This window comes from Meleagris gallopavo, chromosome 20 (assembly GCF_905368555.1).
Source record: "Meleagris gallopavo chromosome 20, MGAL_WU_HG_1.1, whole genome shotgun sequence".
Taxonomy (NCBI): domain Eukaryota; kingdom Metazoa; phylum Chordata; class Aves; order Galliformes; family Phasianidae; genus Meleagris; species Meleagris gallopavo.
The window spans coordinates 477748-495252 of NC_139423.1; the positions used below are offsets into that span (position 1 = coordinate 477748).

At 41.8% G+C, this 17505-nt stretch overlaps 1 long non-coding RNA gene across 1 annotated transcript in view; it reads left to right on the forward strand.

Moving 5' to 3' along the window:
* Positions 1-8080: 8080 nt before the first annotated feature.
* Positions 8081-17505, forward strand: part of LOC104913734 (uncharacterized) — a 49674-nt gene continuing 40249 nt past the window's right edge. The window contains exon 1 of the long non-coding RNA XR_014887481.1: positions 8081-8157. This is a non-coding gene — a long non-coding RNA (uncharacterized LOC104913734). The remainder of the gene's footprint in view (positions 8158-17505) is intronic.

Below are 17505 nucleotides of genomic sequence, written 5' to 3' on the forward strand. Positions count from 1 at the left end.
CACTTTGGACTTCGGGAGGGAAGACTTTAGCTTATTTTGGGGACCTGATGACAGAGTACTTTGGGATGCAGTCCTGAAGGGGAAAAGAGTGCAGGCAGGCTGGGCATGCTTCAAGAAGGAAGTATGAAAGACTCAGGAGCAGGTCATACATATGTGCTGAGGGCTGAGCTGATGGGGAAGAAGACCCTCCTGGCTGAATTTTCCTGAGGATAGGAAGGCTCTACAGAGGGATCTGGATAGGCTGGATTGATGGGCCAAGGCCAATTGTATTAGGTGCAGTCAGGCTAAGTGTCGGGTCCTGCACTTTTGTCATAGCAACACCATACAGTGCTACAGGCGAGGGGAACAGAGGCTGGAAAGCTGACTGGAAGAATAGTACCAGGGGTTACTGATCAATAGCCAGCTGAGCTGAAATAGGTTGCTCAGAAAGGTTGTGGAGTCTTCTTCATTGGAGGTACACAAAAGATGCCTGGACTTGGCATGATTATAGTTGTTGACAAAGAGTGTGGTTGGACCAGATGACTTCTAGAGGTCCCTTCCAACCTGCAATTCTGTAGTAGCCCTGATGTGGTATCCTAAGAGGAGGAAAAAAAATTTGGAGTAGTTCAATTTAACCTGCTTATTGGAATAGTTCTTGGGGCTAAACACACCTTCTCTCAGTTTAAGTTTAAAGAAGGAATCTTAAAAAAATGATAGAGACAACAACATTTTATTGGGCAGATAATTATAGGACAAGGGGGAACAGTTTTATACTAGTAGAGGTGAGATGTTAAGAAGAATTTTTTTATTTACCCACAGAAGTTGTGGATGCCCCATTCCTGGATGCCAAGTTGGATGGAGATCTGGGCATCTACGGCAGAGGTGCTAGAATGAATTGATTTTTAGTATCCCTTTCAATGCAAGCTATTCTGTGATATTATTTTATAATAGTTTTCCATTCCAAATGGCCTCTTGAGACAATTTTCCTCTTATTCACACAATGCAAGACGGCACTGAAACTTCATGGGTGAGGAAGTTGATGTCAAAAACTTTATATTTCCCAACCATCTTTGCAATTTTATTGTGTATCACTCTACCAATCTGAGACACATATACTGCATTTTCTACCCTTCTGACACTCTTCAATAACACTTAAATTTGAGTTTGGAAGGGAAGAGAAATTTCCAGTTTTGTACGTGAAGTGCAGGATGCGTAGATAGAACAAAGTCCTTAGCTATGTCACAAATGTCCCCTTTGTGTGAATGGATTGATTGCATCAGTACCCATCAGTATGAATGGAGAAACAGTTACCAAAAGACACCAGTCTGAACTCAGACCACTAAACTCTGCCACATTTGTCCTACACCACTATCACACAATGGTATCAACAATGGGTTGCATAACTGGGATGACTTCCAAGAGGGTGGTCCAACAGCTTGAGTGTAATAATTGTAGGAATTTAATTAATACAGGGTGTCCAAATAAATATTGGTTGTGATCTGTATCTTCATCTGACTCAACCCTCTTATCAGCAACTAAGGAATCTGCAGCTGCAAAACTGCACTGCATCACATTTCAAAGCTGATTAGCATGGCTCGTATAATTTTCAGTGCAAATAAATTTTAACAGCAATAGGATTAAATAACAGACTGACTTGCATTTTCTTCACTGATTAATAGAATATACAAATACTCTTCTGGTATAATTTGATCATAGTGGATTCTGTCATCTTGGAGATTTAGGGACAGAAAAAATTACACTCTACTCTGGTCCACAGTTAAAAATAAGACATCAGCTGCAAGTGGATTTAAGTCTGGATTAGTGGAATGTAACTATAGTGAAAGAGAGATAAAGATACAGGTTTGATCTGTATTCATCTCAATTCATTACTTGCTGCTTTTCTAATCAACTACAGTCATTTTCAAAAAAATATAATTTCTCAACTTTTCATGTCATCATGGTTTACTATAGGAAAAGATTGGAAGGACCCTAGAAGTGTGTGAAATATATGTCATTTTGATTTGGGAGCACACAGGGACACAGGTTAAAGTTTCTCCTCTCCCTGCCACACATGTGAAGCGTGTGATGACTTCTTCAAATGGACCAAGTGGAATGGGAGCCCTACTTGTGAAAATTCCTGTTCTATACTGGGCTCAGGAATCCAATAGCAAACATTTCTCTAAAGACTCCAGCTTGGATAGTTATTTTTATGGCTGTTAGTATCATTGCTCCTTGGTGTTGGGTTTCAGCAGGAAGAAGCTAGACTTTCGCTGACATGTTAAGATATGAGCACTCTGAGGAGGAGTGAAGCACTTGGTCTGCCAGCTGCTCAGGGAACATGATCCAAGTCAAACATAAGAACTCATGGATTTATACATTTGTTTTGAGCATCATCAGTGCATTTTAAGAAATGATTTTCCCTGGACCCAATACACACGTGTACTCACTTACACCTGCATGTACCTCCACACCATTTTTCCTTTGGAGTCAGTCTCGTGTTTGCTATGTGCAGCCTAGAAGTGTTCCTGGGAAGAAATCATAGAATCACAGAATCATAGAATCCTTAGAGTTGGAAGGGACCTTTAAAGGTCATTTAGTCCAGCTCCCCTGCAATGAACGGGGACAGGCACAGCTAGATCAGGTTGCCCCGACTTGAGCAAGCCTCACCCTGAAAAAATCTCTACATGATGTACAGACTAGCTAACTCTTCCAGAAACTTTTTGGAACATGACTGTCCTCATGTTGCTTTGTCTCCCATTCCATCACATTCAAAGCTCTCTTTGGTTCTTCGGCACAAGAGACTAGAAACTTTCTTTAGCTGATCAGATAAAAGATTGTCTGGGACAGAGATTTCTCCAGCACTTGTTTTACACTGAGACATGGATTAACTTCCTTCGGCAGCAGTAGTAAGGTGGTAGATATGGTTCCTACATGCACACTTTGTCCTCTGTGGATACCGCCTGAGAGAGATCTCATATGTGTCATCAGTGTAACTTAGGGAAGCAGCAGCACCAGCATATGTTAGACAGAATACATATACATACATAGGAAGAAATGGCTGCAGCAGCTTATTTGTCTCTTCTGTATTTAACAACAAAGGCCTTACAAGGCTTAACTTAGCAAAACTACCTCAGGACCTTTCCTGAACAATGCAAGCATGGTGCATGCTTAAAAGTGCTTCTCTATGCTCCCAGTACAGGGTCCGTAGGTGTTTTGGGAAAGGATTATTTGAGTGCACCTGTGGTTTGGGTTACTCATTCCTACAGGAGTGTCAAGTGAGGAAGAAAAATCCCATCTCATTGTGCAAGGGAGGAAGGTTATGCGTGGTCTAAACAACTATACTAGTTGAATTCCTAGCATTTGCCCCAAAAGATTCAGTCTTCTGCATGAGGGAAGCTGATAACTTCTTTCCCTTGAGAGACAATAAACTCTGTAAAGATGTCTGGACAGTCAGCATTGTGGACAGCATGGCCTATTGCCCATTACTCTTGAGTTATGTGATCGTAATCAAATACCAGGAACTGTAAACATTGCTCCTAGAATGTCAGACAAGCCTACCTATCCATAAAAAATCATGGATAAACTCTCTGCAGGTCAAGAAAAATTACTTAGTCTGCACTGTAGCAGAAAGACACACAGACTGTTATTTATTCAGATGAGCTCAGTGCCAAAAAAAAACAACAGCAATTTTTCCTCCCACTCCAAATCTTTTCTTTACAAGCAAGCTATGGAAAATGGAACAGCAACACCCACACACTAATATCTACTGTTCCCTGAGACAGAGCACATGCTGTGCCTCCCCACTGTCTTCAGAGTAAACAGCACAGAGATAAAAATATACATATATATGTATGTGTGTGTATATGTAAATATAAAAAAAATATATGTATGTATAACAGTCAGAGAAAACCAATGACATGTAGACCATCTGATTGGAAGTGGGGTACTGTGGCCTATGGGATTGCATGGGCTGGTAGTCATCATCAGGCAGAATTGATAAAATGTAGCCAGGGATTATACAGACAGGTGATTCCAGTATACTTCTGTACCCAAAAGGATTCTGAGGGTCAGTTCTAAAGAGAAGCCAGTCCTGTTGCTTCCCAAATATGTCCACCCTAGAGCTGTCTGGCCTTTCAACCCAAGTGATTTCTAAAGTACTTCTCTCCATCAGCATTCTCATTTGCCTTGAACTGTACATCTGGTTCAAGCCAAAATAATCACCACAACATGTACTGGTAAGATAATGCTAATGACTGTGATTTCTCACTTTAGAGTGCAGGAGCAGGTGATTCCAAAATACTGGAAGTCAAGAAGGTGGGGCAAAAGGCTGGATCAGCTGAGCAGGGATCTCCTTCAACTTAGATGGAAAAGTGTATGGACATTGGAATCAAAGTCAGGTGACACAGGAGAACTACAGACATGCCATTTGTCATTGTATAGTGAAAATTCACGTGGCCAAACCTCAATTGGATCTGAATGGTGAACACCTAGTTGACTCTGAACTTGGATGGTATTACATTACATTATTAGATACAACTGAATGTATCTAAGTGTCATCAAGGCACATTGTTGATTTATACTCAACGTACTGCTTGCAGATGATACTAAATTAAAAGATTTTGTTGATTCTGTTGAAGATAAAGTGACCTTGCAGAGAGATTCTGAGAGCCTAGGGGGCTGGGAAATCAACTACTTCATGAAATTTTAAAATATTAAGCGCTAGATTTAGATTAGATGTCAAGGGGAAGGTTTTCACAAGGAGGGTGATGAAGTGCAATAAATGGCTGCCCAGAGAAGTTGTGGATGCCTCATCCCTGGAGGAGTTTAAGGTCAAACTGGATGGAGTCCTGAGCAACCTGATCTGCTTCTTGATCTAGCAGTTGGCAACCCTGCCCACTACAGGGAGTTGGAACTAGATGATTTTTAAGCTTCCTTCCAACCCAAGCCATTCTATTATTCTATGATTATGATTCTGCAACTGGAATTGAGCAATCCTGGTAAAAGGACAGAGAGCAGCTGCATAGAAAGGGATCTGGGATTTTTGGTTGACTGCAAGTTAAATCTGAATAAACAACATGGTCCGGCAGCCAAAAAGCAAGCCGTATCCTGGGATATGTCAGACTAGCTGGGCAACCCTAACCCTAACCCTAACCCTAACCCTAACCCTAACCCTGCACTGCTGCGACCTCATCTCAAGCAATGTTTACAGTTTTGGGCACCACAATATAAGAATGTAAAACTATTTAGAGAGTCCAAAGGAGGGCTGCTTGTGAAAGGTTCTGAAAGGAAGATATATGAGGAAGTGCTGAGGTCACTTGGTTTGTCACCTAGAGGAGACTGAGAGGAGGCCTCATGGCAGCCTACAGCTTCCTCACAAGGGGAGCATAGAAGCAGGTGAGGATCTCTTCTCTCTGGTAACTGTGATAGGATCTGAGTGAATGGTGTGGAGATATGTCAGGGAAGGACTGAATATTAGGAAAATGTTCTTCACTGAGAGGATGGCTGGGCATTGGAACAGGCTTCCCAGGGATGTAACCATGGCACTAAGTCTGCTGGAATCCAAGAATCACTTAGATAATGCTCTCAGAAATATGGTTTAATTTTTAGGTAGTTGTGTGTGGAACCAGAATTTGGAGTTGATAATCCTTGTGGATCCCTTCCAACCTATGGTGTTCTATGACTCTATGATAACTGGAGTACTCAAAAAGAATATAGGGGACTCAGAGTACCATGAGCATGACAGTTCACCTCCCTGTCCTACTTATTTTGAAGAGTTCCTTTCCCTTCTACTCAGATTGATTTACTTTCCCTTAGAAAGACAGTTTGCCTTCTTGAATCCTATCCATCCTGGTGGTTTCCTCTCCCTTCTATTTTGACTGATCTACTTTCCAGCAAGGTTCCTACCTGTCAACACTGGCTGGTTAGTTAGTGTGTTTAAAATAGACAAGAAATATTAAGGTTTGTGTCTTACAAGCCAGTCAGATTGTGGAGCTTTCCAAACATGCTTGCTATTCACTTGTTATCTAAGACTGCCAAAATATCTGTAGCAGATTTTATTGCACTTCTTTCAGTCCAGTAAAGACAAGACAGAAAGTAGTATTTACCATAAGAAAATCACTAGAGAGAATGGCACAAGAACAGTGAACTACCAGTGAGAGTCACTCTCTGCTATTATAAACTTCAACGTTACAAATAGGTGAAAGTAGATTTAATTCCCTTAAATACAACAGTCCTAATTCTTAAAAGAGTATAAATAGAAGAAAAAAAGTCTGATTTCCAGTCCGATTAATGGTCATTACACCGACAAATTCCTGCTAATTACAAGAAGAATGACTTATACTACTATTTGAAGAAAACTCACAAGTCATAAATCTATGACTTTGATTGTCATATAATTTTAGCTAGCTGCTAGTGAAGAGAGATTCCATCTGTTTTAACCTCCAGCAGAATGACCTGAATGCCATCCTGAAAGCCAGGTAACTATCAAGAAGTTTTTAGCAAAAGGTTCAGTAGCCCAAGTCTTTGTACAGAGAAGGACTGATTTGAAAGCAGGATATACTCACAAAAGACCTTCTCTAATAGACATTGAAATAAGAAAGGTTAAAAATCCCATTAAGCATGGATCTAGTAATACTAAATGTGGAACAGTCCTTTTTGAAAAAGAGACTACTCAGTTACTTATTGGGAGCTATACTGTTGGCTCGCCCACATAGTTAATCCAGTAATGCTAAGAAGGCAGCAAATGGGATATGAGGTTGTTTTCTTTGTTCTTCATCTGTCAATTAGTTTCTGCTATTTGATTAGCTATATGGTCAAAAAAATGAAAGATTCGAGAGACCCACAGAGCTCATTAGGTATTTATGGAATTTATTGGAAGGCAGTCTTAAGTCTTGTGTGGAACAAGTAATTGTTATATTAAATGCTCTCTAATACATAAGTCTGGAAGAGCAGTATGTGCTCACGACCAAAAGTTTCAAAAAATGTTGTAGGATAAAAATACACAATTATTATTGAAATGTGAAGGCATCCATTTCAAGGGAAAACTTGAAAGTCTGAGACATGAAGGGAAGGTTGAACTAATGAATAATATTATTGATGGTATTAAAAATCCCAGGAGCTAGGCCATACAGTTTTTATGGATGAATAGCAGTTAACTGTGGCAGGGGTAAGTAAAGTAGGCAGTAAGAAAGCTGCATACATCACTAGATCTGGTTGAGTCAGTTAAAAAGGGAACATCAAAAACTTATAATTTGAGGAAGAACGAAAGGGGAAGAAAGTCCATAGTTTGTTTGTTTTTTTTTTCAGATAATTAAAATGTGCTATTTTTTTATTACAGGTTTAAGTGACAAGAAAGTTCATTACATTCTCATCTGAGACATTTTAGTGTTCCCAGTTCAGTTGATTTTGAGAGTAGCTCTGTAGAGAACATGGAAACTAGAGATTGGGTCTACTTATTTCATGCTTCCTCACTAATTATTTTCCCTTAAAAATATGGAATGCTAAGGATTTGAGCAAGTTGTAGAAAGTTTGACAAACTGACTCTATCCAGTCAACATCCCATTTATAAAATAGGCTTGTCAAACTAAGCCGAAGTGAATACTTCTCTATGCTGGCTTTAAGACCACTGACAAATTACACTAAAAAAAAGAATTTGCAGAAAATTAGCCTATATTTGTCAGTGACACAGGACTGTGAGTTTAACACAACTTATGGATAAAGAACAGAACTACATTCCAGAGATCAGTCAGCTGACTGCAGAGTACCAGTACTTCCAGGTCCTGGAAGTTTGTCCACAAAATGCAGCCTACTGTCATTCCTTTTAAAACCAACAAAAACAACAAACTGGGACAAAATATGCATTTTCTAGAGCTAATTGGTACACTCAGTAAAAAAAAAAAATTGTTCTTTTTCTGTAGTGTGTATCTTGTAAACACTGTTGCCAGCCATGCTATCAGAATTAGAAGGGCATGCTTAGGAACATCAATCTGGCCTGTAAACTGTCACTGTATGTGACATGATGTAGGAAACGTAGCCTCATTCTGCTGTTCCCTGGGTAAAAGGAGAGCTCCCAGGAATGCTGGCAGATGATAAGCAGAAATGCCAGAACACTAATCCTTCAGAGCAAATCTCATTGCTACACTTTGACTAACATGTTGCTGTGAACAGGACCTGGAAATGGTAAGGACACACTTTCTTTATTAGATTTTATAAGTACTGGATCAGATGAAATTAATTGCATGGAACATTTTCTGTATTTGCTACAGAACATGTCTGTTAAATGTGGAGCTTCACATGTTGCCACGCCTTCTAAAGGTGTCCACTAAGAATCTGTTTGAAAGTTCATGATAAAAAAATCATGTGTTGAGGCAGAAGGGTGGGAAGAAATAAAAGATTTTGTATTGATTTCTTGAGAAAAAAAACAATAATGGGCATTATTAATATGAGCTGTGGTCTAATTCTCCAGTAATAAGACAGTTGGGACTAACAATCTGTCTACGCATGTCAATGAAAACTGCAGTTTCTTGGGCTCAACATAAGTTTCATGAGGATATTATTGATGATGACACAGTTCTGACAAGGCAGCAGCAGAGATGACCATCCTCTTTCCTAATCCTGCTCTTGCCTTCAAGAACTAGTACCTGCAATACCTTGTTGGTTTTCAATTTAATATTACTGCATAAAAAGGAAAGCAAATATTCCACGTACTCACACAGGGAAGTTGTATACACCCAGTCTTCTCTTTCCAGTAATAACTCTGTTTCTCACATAAACTAAAAGCAAATTAGTTCCTTGGAAAGGTCCTGAAGCAGCCACCTGAAACTATAAAGGTATATAAATGTGCAAACTGTGATTAAACATAGGCGGTACTGTACCATCAGGATTTACAGTTCAGACAGTATTAAGTGACTCTTAGATGAAGATGGTGACATTCAGAATACCCTTTCCTTCACACACTCAAGCAGCTGAGTGACTCTAGTTACAGAACAGGTGAGTATAGTGAAAAAGCCTGGAAGCCTCTGGGCAAGGTGCAGAAAGCAGAGGAACAACAGGTGGCCAAAAGTCAGATAAGGGCAGGCAGACAGATGGAAGGGAAAATAGAGTTACTAATATGATACAATATGATACTAACATTTGGACTCAGATGACTCCAGAGAAGATGTTAGGTGGCATGTTCCTTAGCTGACCCTTCATCTGTCACAAAATTGGTGAGGTGTCATGAGATGAATGTAACCGTGATGTGTGACTCTCAGTCATGGAAAGTACAACTAAACTGTGATTTGCCTGAACATTGTGTGATTATTTCCTATTCATTTTAAGCTGTAAAGACCATCTCACTGAATCACTGCTTTACCAAGTGCACAGATGTAACCTTTGACTTACTCATTCACGCTGTCAAGTCGCTAATGCTCTGCTGCTCCCTCGGGGACTTTTCCAGCTGAGCTGCATCTTCCTGGAGCAGGGTGACCCCTAGGGGCTGCTAGGCAAAGCTGGCAAAGAATTAGGGTGTTGCTGCTCTGCGCCGTGCTCTATCTTGCACATTTGCTGTCCTTAGATTTTACCTACTAATACCTCCAGCCTGAACTCTTTCTGTATGTCGAATCATATGTTCCCAGCAGTACTGTCTTGTCTTCCAAAGATATATCCACTAAGTAGAATAAAATGTTTTAACTGACTTCTTTTTCTCTCCTTCATGACAAATGAATGATCTTTCACAACTAGTAATTGCATCCAGAGTTCAAAAAGACTTGTGAATGGATCTGATTAATTTGGTTTGTCAGTCTTCACTCAATAGAAGCTTCTTTCTTTAGAACAGGAATATTTTCAGTTAATCCCAATTCCATTAATAAAACAGTTAGTAACATTGTTGACCTCCAGATTGTTATACCCCTGAGAGCCTTTGCAATCCATGTAGCTCTACTGGAGTCCATACACCAACTGAATCTGTGTCAAACTTTCTCTCAGAATTGTTCATATATGGTATTTATGGGCCAATGTTTATTTTTTAAAAGATCAGTGACCTCTACATTACTTATCAGCCAATTGGCAGCCTGACTCTACAGGATGTTTATAAAAGCTGATTCTAATATTGAAGGTATGGCATTGAACTACAAATACATCGGATATAAAATATAGTTTCATTTAGATGAATTAGTGAGAGTATTTTCCTGAAATTAATGAGGAACAGTTCCAGATTCTCAAGACCTAAACAAATATTTAAGACATAATATTTATGGACTTCTACTTACAATCATAGAATCATAGAATCACCAAGGTTGGAAAAGACCTAAAAGATCATCCAGTCCAACCGTTCACCTATTACCAATAGCTCCCACTAAACCATGTCCCTCAACACAACATCCAGTCTTTCCTTGAACACCCCCAGGGTCGGTGACTCCACCACCTCCCTGGGCAGCCCATTCCAGTGCCTGACCATCCTTTCGGAAAAGAAATACTTCCTAATGTCCAGCTTGAATCTCCCCTGCCGTAGCTTGAAACCATTCCCTCTGGTCCTATCACTAATGACACGAGAGAAGAGGCCGACCCCCAGCTCACTACAACCTCCCTTCAGGAAGTTATAGAGAGCAATGAGGTCTCCCCTGAGCCTCCTCTTCTCCAGGCTGAACATTCCCAGCTCCTTCAGCCTCTCCTCATATGGCCTGTGTTCCAGACCCCTCACCAGCTTTGTTGCCCTCCTTTGAACACGTTCCAGGCCTCAAAGTCTTTCTTGCAGTGAGGGGCCCAAAACTGGACACAGTACTCGAGGTGCGGCCTCACCAGTGCTGAGTACAGTACTTGTCAAATGCAACCTGGTGGCACCTGCAGGTTGAGCAGTTAATAGGGGGAGGTGTCCTCTATGCCTTTGCCATACGAATGCTGATTCCACCAGAGATAGCAGACAGAAAACAAATTGTTTTGTAGCAACACCAATTCACTATATTTTTTAATTTAGTAACTGCAAAAATAGTTTTGAACTGACATAAACATATATCTTTTCCCAAAATTGTACTGACTGTCTACTGAATTTTCTTTCCTCAGAAACACCAAATCCTCAACTGCTAGTTTTTTGATCCTTAGACATTTTCATTCACCCAAGATGCTTACAATGACCTTAACCATTGCTTAGAAAGAAAAACAAAGATAGGATCTTTCTTATGTTCTGCCATGTGCATAATGATGTAATAATTATGGTTGTAATTGCTCATATAATCATAATTGTACCAACTTTACACATTTAAAAGTAGCCTCAAGTCTATCAAGTCTATCTTACAAAAAATACTCCAAATCTTCTTGTCACTATTGCTTACCTTTGTCTCCTGTTCCTTACCTTCTGTCACTCTTACCTATTATACTTTCCCAAACTCAACATCTGTTTTCCTTATTTTTCTGCCCCTGAAGCTGGCATCAATTTGTATTCCCAAATGTCCTCATCACTTTTTAATATCCTTTCCTTTCACATGTAGCCACAGTTTTCCACCCCATATCTCAGACATCTCAACCTCTGTTAATTCTCACCTTATCTCAGATCTCATTTGTGCGTCCTCACTCCTGCTTGGAGAGGTGATCCGCACAGACATGGCATGAAGCTCAGCTCACACAAACAATGCCACTGTCTCTGCTTCTTGGCCTTCCAAAGTTATCTCCTCTTGCAGTTGTGGCTAGCTTGTCTCCATGGAATTAGAGAGAAGACTTCGCCCTTATGAAGGAGAGGATTTTAAGAACACTGCAGCAAGAGTGTACTTCTGTGCCTGCAGTCTTGTCTGCACAGAGATCTGCAGCCTGGAACTTCTCTTTTGGGCCAGGGACAACATCTCTGGGGGATGCTGTCACCCAGCCCCTGCCTCACATGAGGTCTGCACACGCTATCACAGTACAGTCAGCATTAACTGTAGGCATAGTCTTTGGGCATGCCTTCGTTATCAGTTATTGTCATACAGTTTGGTTGTACCATGGAGTGGTTTTGGAACACATTAACCGGTTGTCTCTGGTTAGAAACAAAATCAAATTACTGTTACACATTGAGAACACATCTAACGGGGTGCCAGCTTCCACCCTCAGCCCCTTTCCCAGAAAGCTGTGCAGGGCAGGAATCTGTGCGGAGAGGGCTGAGGCAGGAGCCAGACCTGCACCTTGTCTTCAGTGGCTTTTTCACCACTCAATTTACACTTTGTATGAGCAGGGCCCCAGTGGGTCAACCCTAGCAGGACCCAGGAATTGTCTCTGCCTCTGGAGAAGGGCAGGTATTGCTGCTCCCTCCCCCTTCCTGGTGGGCACTGCAGCAGCAACCACAGCAGGGTCTTGCCCCCTCTGACGGGGGCTGCAGGCACTGTGTTTGCAATTGCAGGGCTTTACTCTGTCCTGCCAGCAACTGTCTGGTGGATTTGGTCCCCAGGAAGCCATCAATCTTCTTACCTGCCTACATGCTCCTTCTGCACCTGTGTGGGCAGGACCACAGGGCACTGCGGGTGTTAGGCCTCCAGCTGCTGATAAATCTTGCCTCGTTTGTACAGTTTCAGCCCCGGATGATGCAGTAGACCCTCTGAATCTTACTGGGATGAGAATATTTCTTGTGTTGACACGTCACAGTAGCTTTCTTTCACATTTTGATACATGGAGGGAGATCTACATGTGGCCTACAGCTTCCTTATGAGGGGAGTGGCGGGGGAGGCTCTGATCTTTTCAGTTAGGGAACAAGCACTATGGCTTGTGGGAATGGTGTGTAATTAAAAAGTTCTCCACAGAGAGGGTGACTCAGAGAGAGGCAGCACAGGGAGATGGTCACAGCATCAAGCCTGGCAGAGTTTGATAAGCATTTGGAAAACACTCTCAGATTATGATTTGATTTTGGGGCAGTGCTGTGTGGAGGCAGGAGATGGACTCAAGAGCTTTATGGACCCCGTCTAACTCAGGATATTCAGTGATTTTGTCCACCTCCAGCCAGTGTTTTAAGAGACGTGGATACTTATGGAAAGCATGACCTGTCTAAGCAGGCTGTTAACAATCCATCCCTCCAGAAGACTCTTCACAAAGGCAGAGAGCCAAGCACAGCCGGTAGTGCAGCCTCTGTTCCCTCTCACCTGAGAGTTGTGCAGATGGATATGCTTCATCCTTCAGGATAGATTAGATCTTTTACAAATTTCAGATCTCTGTGGCTAGTTTCGTAGGTGGTAAAAAATCCATTAGGACGTTTTACACATTTCCACTGAATAGAGGTGGAAATGCAAGCTGCAGAGGTGCAGCTTGCCTTTTTCCTTCCATTCAACTCTCTTAGAAATTCTCCCTAAAAGGGAAACTGCATTTAATGGCGGCCTGGACTGTTTTGTTCTGCACTCTACTGGGAGTGCAGAATCACCTCCCTCACTCTGCTGCCCACTCCCTGTGGGGCTCAGAGAGTTGAGATAACAACAGATCTGACCAGATCACATTACAACAATATTGTTATAAGTGGTAGAGTAGCGTAACAGATGCTGGACACAATGGTGATCTTTTCATTCACTGTTGTTTTATTTGCTTTCAGGGTTGTTCTTAACTCTGACCATGTTGCTTATTACCTCTGAGAGCTGACTTAGGCTTCTTTATGGTTTTGCCAGATTGAATATAGCATGTTCTCACATTATACAAATCATGGGTTGTATTCACTATTGCCACCATTCTCTGACTACAAGAACCTTAGCAGAAATTCTTATCAAGTACACTCTCTACTCCAGGCAAGCTAAAGCAGTTGTTGAAAATTTTGAATATACCTGGAGAGTTCAAATAGGCACGATCTTACTGCTATGTCTTCTGTATGTGTATACTGTTTAATTTATGGTTAAGAAATTATTCAAAAATACCCCCCAGAAATCTGCCCTGGGGCAAGATGACAGTGGGTGGTAAGATGTGTGGGAAGATATGGGCAGATGATCACTTCTGATGATCTGCAACTCACCCCTGAACAAGTGCAGAATCCTAAACAGCTAACAGAATGTTTTTAAAAGTTATGCCCTGATCCTGGTAATGTCAAAGAGTGACGGCACTGTGTTGGTGCCTGGTTTGAACCAATTAAACACTATTCAGCATTACTCAGCACCCTCAAAAGGAAATGGCTCTGGATCTGACTTAACCCCGGTGCCAGCCCTGTGACTGAACCAACCTCTGTAATTGGCCCTGAGGCTGAGCCAGAGAACCAGTCAATGCCAGTGTCAGTTGCCCCTATAAGCAACAGGGAAAAATGGCAACAAAAATCAGATTGTTTAGTAAGGAAAGAAACTCTTACTAAGAGGGAAAATGAAAATGAAGCAAATGAAGCAGGCCTATCACAAAAATAGGAGGAGGAGAAAGACAGAACTTCTAAAAGAGAACCATCTGACCCCTAATGTTAGATGAAACTGTGAGATATGGAAAGAGATTTCAGCCATAGTTATGGTGAGCACACTGCCACCTGGCTGCTCCAGTGTTGAGATAATGGAGACAGTAGTCTGGATTTAGTGGGCAATGAAACCAAATGGCTGGATCTCTTTTTAAGACAGCTGGCATTGACAAAATAATAGGAAAAGGGACATAGACCTTCACCCTCTGGTGCAACTCTCATCAGCCATGAAGGAAAGATATGCTTCAAGGAAGTATTGATATTTAACCCAGGAAAATGGACCACCATGGAGAAAGGTGTCCAGTACCTAAGGGAATTAGTGTGGTAGAGATAATAAATGATAGTAACTTGGACAATAATATGTTATTCCAAGATCCAAATAACATCAAGTACACACAGTCTTTGTAGTGTGCATGTGTTGAGAGTGCATCACAACTTGTTCTGGATGCCATCTCCAAGCAATTGGAAGAGAAAACTGGGAATATTCACCATGGGTTCAGCAAAGGGAAATCGTGATCAGCCAAGCTGATAGCTTTCTAATATGTCATCACTGGCTGGGTAGAGGAGAGCAATGGATGTTGTGTACCTTGACATCAGCAAGGCATTTGACACCGTCTCCCACAACATCATTGTTATTAAACTTAGAAAATGGTGGGATAGATGAGTGGATGGTGAAATGGATTGTGAACCAGCTGATTGATAGAGTTCAGAGGGCTGTCATTAGCAACATAGAGTCTGGTTGGAGGCCTGTAACTAGCAGTGTTCCCCAAGTGTCAGTGCTGTGTCCACTCTTGTTCAAGTGACCTGGATGAAGGGATAGAGTCCACCCTTAGAAAGTTTGATGATGATACAAAGCTGGCTGACACACTGGAAGTCTGTGCTGCCATGCAACAAGACCTGGACAGACTGGAGAGCTGGTCAGGGAAGAACCTGATGAGATTTAAAAAGAGCAAATAAGTCTTGCACTTGGGGAGGAAAAACTCTGTTCATCAGCACAGGTTAGGGGATGACCTGCTGGAAAGTAGCTCTGTGGAGGAGGACCTGGGGATCCAACAGTCAACAGTGTGCCCCTGAGGTCGAGAAAGCCAATGACATCCTGGGGTGCATTAAAAAGAGAGCGGCTAGCAGGTGGAGGGAGGTGATCCTCTTCCTCTGGTCTGCCCTGCTGAGGTCATATTTAGTGTACTATGTTCAGGACCGGGATCCCCAGTTCAAAAACGACAAGGATCTCCTAGAAGGCGATAGTGATAGGACAAGGGGGAATGGTTTTAAACTGAGACAGGAGAGGTTTAGGTTGGATATTAGGAGGAAGTTTTTCACCCAGAGGGTGGTGAAGCACTGGAACAGGTTGCCCAAGGAGGTTGTGGATGCCCCATCCCTGGAGGCATTCAAGGCCAGGCTGGATGTGGCTCTGGGCAGCCTGGTCTGGTGGGTGGCAACTTGCAAATAGCAGGGGGTTGAAACCAGATGATCATCATGGCCCTTTTCAACCCAGGCCATTCTATGATTCTGTGATTCTATGAAGGTGTCCAGTAAAGGGCTACAAAGATTAGTAAGGACCTGGAACATTTCCTGTAAGAGGAAGGGTTGAGTAACCTGGGTCTGTTCAGCCTGGAGAAAAGAAGACTGAGGGGGATCTGATTAATGCTTATAAATATCCAAAAAGTGATGTGGGATACAAATGGATGATGCCAGGCTCTTCTCAGTGTGTAGTGATAGGACAAGGAGGAATGGCCTAAAACTTGCACATAGGAAGTTCTATGCAAACATGAGGAAGGACTTCTTTATAGTAAGAGTGACAGAGGACTGGAACTGGCTGCCCAGAGTTTGTGAATCTCCTTATATGGAGATATTCAAGACCAGTCTGGGTATCTGCCTGTGCAGTCTATTGTAGAATACTTGCTTTAGCAGAGAGGTTGGACTTGATCTCTTGAGATCCCTTCCAACCCCTGTAATTCTGTGATTCTGTGATTCTGTGACCACCATATGCCAGCATTCTGACAGCAATGATCTTGAATGATAACAAAAGACCAACGGTTTCTGAAGTGGCTAGCCCACTTTGATAATATGAAGAAATTGCCTCTTCCTTCCAGCCATTCTGTGTCTCAGCTGTAGACAAACTGGTTAAATGGCCCAAAGAAAATGAGAATAAGTTTTCTCCTGCACCTGTACAAACCACTTGAGGGACAGGAGTAAGTGGGTACACACTATGTGCCATCCTATGGTTTTACCCACATGACTATGGAAAGGATATGAGGAAGCGGGATGGAAAACCCACCTCGAATCTACAGGCACATGTGTGTGAATTGCAAGGGAAAAACCATCACAAGAGTGTTCTTCCAGGAAAATGGCTTCTCTAGTTTCCAGTGGGCTGATGCAGATTGCTCTGACACAGGGGAAGCTCCTTGAACCTGCATTAAGTTGATGACATCATTAAATGAGGCAACACAGCAAAGAAAGTTTTCAGAAAGGAAAAAAATAATTCAAATCCTTCCAAAAGCTACTTTGTTGTTGTTTTTGTTGTTGTTGTTTGTTTGTTTGTTTTTTAATAAAACAAAGTAAGGTCAAAGGACCTGAACAGGAAATCCAGTCCTTAGGAATAAAATGACAAGACGGACATCATCACATCCCCATGGGTGTGATCAGTAAATAAACTATTAGGTCTCCATCAACTAGCAAAAAGGAAACACAAGCTTTCTTAGTTCTTGTGGGTTTTTGGAGAATGCATATTCTGGATTACAGTCTGATTGTAAACCCTCTCCATGAAGTTATCCAGAAGAAGAACCACAACAACAGTCTTTGAACAAATTAAATAGGAGATAGTTCATGTAGTAGCCCTTGGGCCAGTCTGGGCTGGAAAAGATATAAAAAACATGCTCTATACCACAGCTGGACAGAGTGGCCAGACCTGGACCTTCGGACAGAAATTCTCAAGGAAAACAAATTGTGGAAGGTACTGAAAGAGAATGTGAATTAAGCCAGTTTGCAGAGAGCCACCCAACCGGCTTTAGGCATTGCTGAATGAGAGAAGTGGCAGTGCTCTATGTCTACACTGACTCCTGCGGGGTGGCAGATGCCCACTGGGTATAATTACAGCTATGGAAGCAGAACAATTGGCAGCACAGAGGCAAACCCATCTGGGTCACTGCACTGTGGAAAGATATTGCTGCCCCTGGTAA